This window comes from Triticum aestivum, chromosome 6D (assembly GCF_018294505.1).
Source record: "Triticum aestivum cultivar Chinese Spring chromosome 6D, IWGSC CS RefSeq v2.1, whole genome shotgun sequence".
NCBI classification, from domain to species: Eukaryota; Viridiplantae; Streptophyta; class Magnoliopsida; order Poales; family Poaceae; genus Triticum; species Triticum aestivum.
Genome location: NC_057811.1, coordinates 237,278,418 through 237,288,331, shown reverse-complemented (window position 1 = coordinate 237,288,331; position 9,914 = coordinate 237,278,418).

Below are 9,914 nucleotides of genomic sequence, written 5' to 3'. Positions count from 1 at the left end.
GGCGCGCTCGTTCCTCTTGTTCTTGACGGATGGCGTGTTCGTCTTGAGGTTGTTGTCGTGGCACTTGTGGAGGCATTTGCTCTTGCTCCCTTGGTAGTTGCGCTTGTTGTCGCGCCCTTTCACATGCTCGAACTCGGTCTTGTAAGCCATTGCCATAGAATGGATTTTCTTGAGCTTGGCGATCTTGAGGTGCGTGACGTCGAGGGACTTGAGCTCGTGGAGGACTTGTATCATAAGATGAGTAGTCCGAAGAGTGTCGACTTGAGCGGTGGCTTGAGTGGCGCTGTCTTGTTGACGAGGATGAGGAAGACGGGCGTCGCACGATCATGTTGCGAAGTTCTTCCATTTGTGTAGTGAACTTGTCGTCGATCGATCGATGAAGGTCGGAGGCGAGTTGCTCCAAGCGTTCAACCAATGCTACGCTTTCTTGATGTAGAGCTCGTTGTGCGATGAAGAAGTGGTTCTTGGTGATGTAGCCGTTATCATCACCTTGCTCCTCGAAAAGTGGGTTCGCCGACGAACTTGGCCTATCCATCATAACCAAGTGGGGTGAGTAGGAAAGTGAGAGAACAATACCGAAATTACCTTTTCCGAGGATTGAGGATGTAACAAGTGTGACTCAATGTAATGCCACAATAGTAGAATTGGAACCGGGTTTGTTTCTCACACCTACAAGGAAAAGGCTTATGGAGGAGCTCGGTTAGGATGGTGGCAAAAATTTCAAGCAAATGTTAGTCAAGATATCGATAAGGTTGAGAAGGTTCACAAAAATGCAAGTAAAGCAAATAGATCAAAGCCAAGAGTATCACTAGGAACACACACACGGAAGATAGATGGGATCCGCACAACCAAGGGGTGAGCTCAAAATGTGTGACCACGGAAAATGCTCTTGTTGTGCGAATGCTAGAGAGAAGCTAGCTCGATTGCTCAAATGGGCAAGATACGCTTGTGCACCAACCTATGAGAGAAACGTGTCGTCTTCAATCCCAACTATGCTATGTATGCGGTGACCAAGATGATATGCAAAATGGCTTAATGTTATAGCTTATAAGCTCTTTGTTTCTCCTCTTTTGCTTAAAAGCTTTTCTTTCTTTCTTTTTTCTATGCGTGATAGTCGAGCCAAATATGATATGAGACAAGTATGTAAGATATTCACGGGAGAGACTTATGGCACTAAAATGATAACACGATCACTACGGTGCACAATAGTGTGGCCCGGCAATTCTCAACTCGCTAGTCTCGATGGGTAAGCAACGCAAAAGGCTCGGGCTATCAATGCAAAAGCAAAGGTAAGTGTCGTCGAGGTTACCATCCTTTCTTACGGTTAGCGGTGAAGATGACTCCGAGGCGATGATGAATGGCGGTGATGTCGATGTCACACGCTCCTAAGTAGCCGAAACACCTTAGGAAACGGAAACCGCAACTCAAAACTCGGTCAAATGCGGAAGGTGGGTGTTTTTGGGATGATTTTTGGATGGAGGCTAATGGTGGTGGTAATGATATATGTGGATGGGGGTGTCAAGAGCTTCCAAACGAGCTAAAGAACACAAAAACGGACTTGGGAGGTGGAAGTTATGGTCAATTTGGTGTTGTTAGTTGGGCTAATTCGGGGGGGTGCGGGCACCCGGGGGTGGAGGGTGCGGGTGCCCGGGGTGGTCAGGGGAAAGTGGCCCGGGGGTGCGGGTGCCCGGTGGTTCGAGGTGCGGGCACCCGGTGGTCGTCGATTTGGGCGGAAATTTTGGGGGAAATGCAAGATTTCGTGGATTTCGTGGTGGGAAGGGTGGGGATTGTTGGGGAGGGGCTAGATCCACTTGCCAAACATCAAATCCATGGACCAAAACAACCAAATCTCACAAGATCCAACAAATTGCAAGAAAATTTTTTGGGGATATTTTTGTGGGGAATTTTTGAATTTGGACAAAAAACAACAAAATCAAGCCAGCAAATGGGGGGATGGGACTCCAAGATGTGAATCAACCTTGCTCATGATACCAAGATGTTGTAGGGTGAAACCCTAGAGGGGATCTTTTCACACTTGGAGGGGGAAAAGGAGGACGAACACTCAAGAACACAAGGCACAAATCACTCAAACAAACCCAATATCACATCCACTAGGGTAGCACACAAGAGATCCACAAGATTACATGAACAATTCAAGGAAAATAGCACTAGGTAAGTTCTTCCCACTAGGTGAGGTCGTGATCTTGATCTCCTCCAAGAGGAGGGCTTGATAATCCCAAGGATTCTTCCCAAAGAGGGGTCTTGATCTCCAAGAGGAGGAGGATACAAGGAGCAAAGTTCTCTTTGGTGTTCTAAAATAATTTGATAACCTTACAAATTGAAAGTGCGTTATATCGACTAGAGGGGGGGTGAATAGGCGATTTTTATGAATTCTTCACTGAGGAATTTGCGGGTGAGGAAATTCACTAGCGAAGAACTATTTGCAGCGGAATAAGTACTCAGAAGTAAACATAACATGATACAAGCATGGTCATCATGATGAAATGAAGACAGGCACAGAGTACAGAAAGCGTAAACACAGGGTAACACAGGATGAAGACAAACAGACTGAAGAAATTGAACTGAGGAAATTGAGAAAGTCTTCAGTCAAAGTCTTCAAACACAGATATGACAAGCACACAACACAGTGATGAGGACATGAAAGAGTTGAGGAAATAGAACCAGTTGGCTTGGTGAAGACAATGATTTGGTAGACTAGTTCCAACTGCTGTCTCAATTGTACATCTGGTTGGAGCGGCTAGGTATTTAAACCTGAGGACACACAGTCTCGGACACCCTGTCCTGAACACGCAGTCCAGGACACTTAGTCCTCACCATATTCCCCTTCAGCTAAGGTCACACGGACCTCGCCCAATCACTCGTGGTAAGTCTTCAGGTGACTTCCGAACCTTCACAAACTCGGTCACTCGGCGATCCACAATTTCCTATTGGATGCTCTAGACCTTGACGCCTAACCGTCTGGAAGAAGCACAGTCTTCAAAGGTAACAAGCGTCGGATCCACGCAGGATCAATCTCTTCAGTGATGCTCAATCACTTTGGGTTTGTAGGTGTTTGGGTTTGGGTTTTCCTCACTTGATGATTTTCGCTCAAAGTCCTCGGAGGATGGGGTGCTCTCAAATGACAAATGTCAGTTTCTCTCGGAGCAGCCAACCAGCTAGTGGTTGTAGGGGGCGGCTATTTATAGCCTAGGGAGCAGCCCGACATGATAAGACATAAATGCCCTTCAATGATATGACCGTTAGGTGGGTAGATATTTTGGGACAGTTGGTGCATAGCACAGCAACGGTCGGAAATTTGAGTATCAAATTCCTCAGGGCTATCATGTTCCTCACTGTGTAGGCAATCCGCACTGGCGAATTCCTAACTCCTCAGTCAGAACAAATTCCTCAGAGAACAGAAGAACTTCGTCTCTGTCACTGAAGAATATGACTAAACTGTATGAGATTTCCAATGGCTTCACTCGAAGGGATTGGTAGGTGTAGGATTTTGAGTTGAGCATCACATGGAAATTTTTCCTTAGTATTTCCTCGACCCCCTTTAACAGTACGGTGTTTCCTATGACTCAAGAAAGAGAAAATGAAACTACGAAAACAAAAGTCTTCACGCTTCATGTTCCTCAAATGAATACCATGTCTTCAAGGTCACACCAATTTCTTCACTTTCAAAGTCTTCAGAAAGTCTTCAGAAATCCAAAGTCTTCAGTCGAAGAACTTCATTTTTAGGGGTCGACTTTCTCTGTAAATATCAAACTCCTCACAGACGTCAGAGATTCGATCCCAGATAAGCTTCGCATTGCAAAGATGCATAATGCGCCTGAATTCATCTCTGGATAGGCAGGAACGGATGATATCCTTCGCCATGATGTCAAGTCGAGTGTACTTGCGAATATCATCAGTGTCCGCCATCTTGCATAGATCGGTAAGACCAATCTCAGTGACGGTCCACAGCTCGCTGTTCAGTGCCATGACGCGCTTCCTCATCATGGCCTTCCACTTGGGATAATCATGACCGTCAAAGATGGGGCATGTCACTTTCTTCATACCTGCGGTCGACATAACTAAAACTCCAGGCGGTTAAACAAAAATCACACAGAACAAGGGAGTACCTTGCTCTGATACCAATTGAAAGTGCGTTATATCGACTAGAGGGGGTGAATAGGCGATTTTTATGAATTCTTCACTGAGGAATTTGCGGGTGAGGAAATTCACTAGCGAAGAACTATTTGCAGCGGAATAAGTACTCAGAAGTAAACATAACAGGATACAAGCATGGTCATCATGATGAAATGAAGACAGGCACAGAGTACAGAAAGCGTAAACACAGGGTAACACATGATGAAGACAAACAGACTGAAGAAATTGAACTGAGGAAATTGAGAAAGTCTTCAGTCAAAGTCTTAAAACACAGATATGACAAGCACACAACATAGTAATGAGGAAATGAAAGAGTTGAGGAAATAGAACCAGTTGGCTTGGTGAAGACAATGATTTGGTAGACCAGTTCCAACTGCTGTCTCAGTTGTACATCTGGTTGGAGCGGCTAGGTATTCAAACCTGAGGACACACAGTCCCGGACACACAGTCCTGAACACGCAGTCCAGGACACTTAGTCCTCACCGTATTCCCCTTGAGCTAAGGTCACACAGACCTCGCCCAATCACTCGTGGTAAGTCTTCAGGTGACTTCCGAACCTTCACAAACTCGGTCATTGGGCGATCCACAATTTGCTCTTGGATGCTCTAGACCATGACGCCTAACCGTCTGGAAGAAGCATAGTCTTCAAAGGTAACAAGCGTCGGATCCACGCAGGATCAATCCCTTCAGTGATGCTCAATCACTTTGGGTTTGTAGGTGTTTGGGTTTGGGTTTTCCTCACTTGATAATTTTCGCTCAAAGTCCTCGGAGGATGGGATGCTCTCAAAGGACAAATGTCAGTTTCTCTCGGAGCAGCCAACCAGCTAGTGGTTGTAGGGGCGGCTATTTATAGCCTAGGGAGCAGCCCGACATGATAAGACATAAATGCCCTTCAATGATATGACCGTTAGGTGGGTAGATATTTTGGGACAGCTGGTGCATAGCACAGCAACGGTTGGAAATTTGAGTATCAAATTCCTCAGGGCTATCATGTTCCTCACTGTGTAGGCAATCCGCACTGGCGAATTCCTAACTCCTCGGTCAGAACAAATTCCTCAGAGACCAGAAGAACTTCGTCTCTGTCACTGAAGAATATGACTGAACTGTATGAGATTTCCAATGGCTGCACTCGAAGGGATTGGTAGGTGTAGGATTTTGAGTTGAGCATCACATGGAAATTTTTCCTTAGTATTTCCTCGACCCCCTTTAACAGTACGGTGTTTCCTATGACTCAAGAAAGATAAAATGAAACTACGAAAACAAAAGTCTTCACGCTTCATGTTCCTCAAATGAATACCAAGTCTTCAAGGTCACACCAATTTCTTCACTTTCAAAGTCTTCAGAAAGTCTTCAGAAATCCAAAGTCTTCAGTCGAAGAACTTCATTTTTAGGGGTCGACTTTCTCTGTAAATATCAAACTCCTCACAGACTTATACACCTGTGTACACTCATAAACACATTAGTCCCTTAACGTATAAGTCTTCAATACACCAAAATCACTAAGGGGCACTAGATGCACTTACAATCTCCCCCTTTTTGGTGATTGATGACAATATAGGTTAAGTTTTCAACGGGGATAAACATATGAAGTGTAAATACTGATATTGAGGAATTTGATTGGAAGATATAGAAGAACTCCCCCTGAAGATGTGCATAGTGAGGAATTTGCTTTTGAAGCAATGCACACTTGAAGAGTTGAATCATGGAGATCTTCCCCTATATCTTGTAATTCATACACGAATTTGACATAATATATGAAGAATTTGAAATGCATGATGAAATATGGTGACTGATGTAATTCAGCATGCGTGCAATAACATTAACGAGGAATAAGCATGCAGAAGAAACAGCAAAAGTATCAGGACACCATAGAGTTTTAAGTTTACAACTCGATCCAACAAAGTCATCAGAAGAACGAGAGTTGTAACATAGAAAGAAACGCCCATAAAAGATAGATCCGCTTGAAGACTAACTCAAATTTCTCCCCCTTTCTCATCGAATGACCAAAAGGTTCGAAAATGAGGACTAACGCCCCTGAAGAATATCAAGTTGATGAAGGAGCGCCAGCGTTGTTGGGGTCGTTAGTTGATGTAGGGCCTGCCGCAGTGTCGTCCAAGTCTTCATGCTCATCAGTGTCACGTGATGAAGAATAGGAGCTGGCCACCAAGGAAGGAACCTTGACCTTCTTGTACTTCTTCGGAGGAGGTGCAGCCCAGTCAAAATCTTCCTTGAGACCCATTTTCTTCAGATCCTTTTCACCATATATGTGTGATAGAATTGCCCATGTACGGTTGAAGGTTTCATGGAGGTAGTAATGGTTTTTCTTCACTGCATTGTGGGTAGCAGTCATGTTGTGAAGAATTGAACCAAACTGACGCTTGACCCATTTGTGATTGCGATCAACCTTCTGGTGAAGACCGAGGAGAAGCTCACGGTCAGTCATCACCCAGGGAGTTGTGCCTTGAGGATTTGGCTTGGTTGCGTTGGCGGCAGAGTCATGGGTGGCAGAGTCATCATTGGTGGAATAACATGCAGCTTTGCGAAATTGACCATGCAATGGACGAATGCCTTCATCAATAACAGCAGCGGCCTTGCCCTTGTCATCAGCTGAGGAAAATGTCCGTTTGAGGACTTCAATCGGGGGCAAGTAGCTGCAATGGTTCAGTGTATCAGCTTTGTAGTTGAGTGAAGACCTGATTCTGATGAATCTCATAATCCACGGAGCATAAGGCTTCAACTCAAACGGTGACATTGCGACATTGGCCAGAGTCCTCATGAAGAAATCATGGAAGTTGACGGGAACGCCATCAATGAGATTGGAAAGCAGATTCTTCATGATGCCAACGACTTCTTCTTCATTCGAGTCGTGGCCCTTGATAGGACTCAATGTCTTCGTCAGAATGCGATAGACAGTCCGAGGCACATATAACAATTCCTTCACAAGGAATTTAGTTCTTGGGGCCTGACCTGGCTTCAATGGCTTCATCAGCACTTGCATATAGTGATCTGTAAGCTCAGGTTCACTGTAGACGCAACGAGAAGCTTCAAGGGAGGACTGAGAGCAAAGCACGAAGCAATTCAGTAGCTGGTGCCTTGTAGTGAGTATTTTCAGACATCCAGTCCAACACCCATGAATTCACATCTTCAGTCTCCGGTGATGTGCAGAGTTGCATAAAATTGAAGAATGAGCTCTTCATTCCAATCACATATATCAGTGCAGAAATCTAACAGCCTAGCGTCGTGAAGAGCACTAAGGACTGGCACGAAGCACGGCAGAGATTCCATATCCACGTGAGGAATCTGCTCATGATCGAAGACTTTGTCTTTGTTGAACAGCACTGAGGAATAAAAATTTGCCTGGCTGGCAGTCCAAAAACGCCTCTTCCTAATGCGAGCAGAGTCATAGGGGTTGTAATCAGTGAAGAATACGTGCTCGCCGAAGAAATCATTAGCCTTGAATTTTTGCTTCCTTGAGAATGGATCCTTTGGTTTGGGCAGAGGAGTGTCAGTCAGTTGCATTACAACCTCAGGAATCGCAAGCTCAGGTTCTTCAGGCTGAGGAATTTCTGGTTCCTCTTCAGTGGCAGCCTGGGTCTTCAATTCTTCATTTTCATTTTCTTCAGCACTAGTGGCTGGAATTTCTTCATGAACAGATGCAGTGGGTTGATGTTCTTCAGAGCCCATTTGAACAGTTTGTGCTGGGGACTGAGGGATTTGTTGCAAGGGCGTGAACAGAGGGGAGTTGGGATGCTGACTATCATCATTCATCAATGGAGTAGTACTCCCAATGTCCACGTCAGAATTTTGATCATCTAATTCCTCAACACTGGCCTCTTCAGCAGTAAACTGAGGCATAGGCGAGGAAACAGCTGGAGTTGAAGGGATTTTCCACTTCAATTTCCTCATCCATCTGCTCTGACGAAGCAGCAGAAGGATTTTCTTCATTAGATCCGCTAGGGATCACATATTGTTCATCAAAAGGAACAAGGTCCTTTGATGGCATGGTTGAGATCGGAACAACATCAATGGGGTTTGCAACTGAGTTGGTCAATTTCTTCATCTTCTTCGGAGCTGAAGAATCTGATGAAGCTGATGCTTTCCTTTTCTTCACTGCTGCACGCTCTGCAGCCTTGGTCTTCTTCACATCTGATGCAGATGGAAGAATTGGAGTTGGGGTAGGCGCAAGAGGAGCAGAGGAATGTGGTTGATTTTCTTCAGGCACAACTGATGCAGTTGCCCTGACCTCTTCATTTTCTTCAGGTGCACCACTTGTGGATGCCCTGGCAATTTCATCAGCGGCTGGAATGCAGTCATCAGCCCTGGAACTCACATTTTCTTCAGCAGCCTGAAAGTCATCAGCGGTGCTGGCATGTTCTTCAGTCGGCTGAGCAGATGCTTCAGTCTGAGGAATTTCTTGTTGCGATGGGGCTGCAACATTGGAGGTGAACTTCTCAGTCAGTTTAACAAATCTGACCTTGGCTACTTGCCAATCAGCATAGTAAGCATTGAAATCATCGCTGAGGACTTTGATTTCATACTGGATCTTCACAAGATCATCAGTTGTCATAGAGACAACGTTGTTCTTCAGGAATTTCTCCTTCCTGTACTGCGCTTTCTTGATCTGCCTGGCCTTCTCAAATTTCCATTTCTCTTCTTGGATGAAGGCAGTCAGCATATGATTTTGGCCAGGAGTCAGCTTGAAGTCAGGCATAGGAGTGCTTGGGTCCTTGTGCCAGAGATCAATGTAATCGAGGATCAACTTTGGATCCAAAAGCAGAGGCACATTTGTGCCCTTGGCTCTAGCGGCCCTGACTTGCCTATCTCTGATGATTTCAGCAAGTTCTTCATCATTAGCTTCATCTTCTTCAGACGGCACTTGGAAGGCGACCTGCTTCTTGTGAGGACTTGGGCGAGAACCTCGTCCAGCAGTGGTCTTTGTCTTCAGCAAAGAGGGTCCTGTTGAAGAATTTGGAGCAGCTGAGGAACTAGCTGAAGCTCCTGAGGCAATAGAGATGCCTGTAGTCCTTTGGCATGTGGCAAGATGCACATGTGCTGAGGATTTGGTCGGAGCAGCTGAGGACTTATGCGGAGGAGCTGAGGATTTTGGAGGAGCAGGAGCAGCGTGAGGAATTGGCCGCGAGGGCTTTGAGGATTCTGGCCGTGAGGGCATTGCTGAGGAACTTGGCCTTGAGGGCATTAAAGGTGAAGCACTTGGCTTACGCGCAGGCTTCTTTGCCATGGATTTCTTCGGCTTGACAGAGGCCTCAGCGGCAGCAGCAGCAGCAGAGTCTTCATTGAATTCCTCACTGCTTCTCTGGCTTGTCTAGCCAGCTTGGCCTGGCGCTTGGCCCATTCATCAGGATAATCCTCACCACGCTTGAGGCTGGTGAGATCAGCTTCATGTATGATGCGGAGCATCCTATGGACATCACCATGTCAAGAGTTCGTTTGGCAAGTGACACGTGCGACATCTACTTCACATACACAAAGGTGAATCATCTCCTTTACACGTGCTCACTTGACCCCTTCGAGGATGGTATACTACTTGACACTCCACTCGTGTGCATGCATAGGTATTGTCGGAACAATACGGACGACGAGGAGGAGTGCAAGCGCCAAGGAACAACTACACCATCCGCGAGGGAAGCCTGGAAGCGACGACGGAAGAAGACGGAGCTGCTGAAGCTACAGCGGCCGGACATCCGGGCCAAGGGCCGGACATCCGGCGCCTGTGCAGCCGCCAAGGAGCTGCACCAACA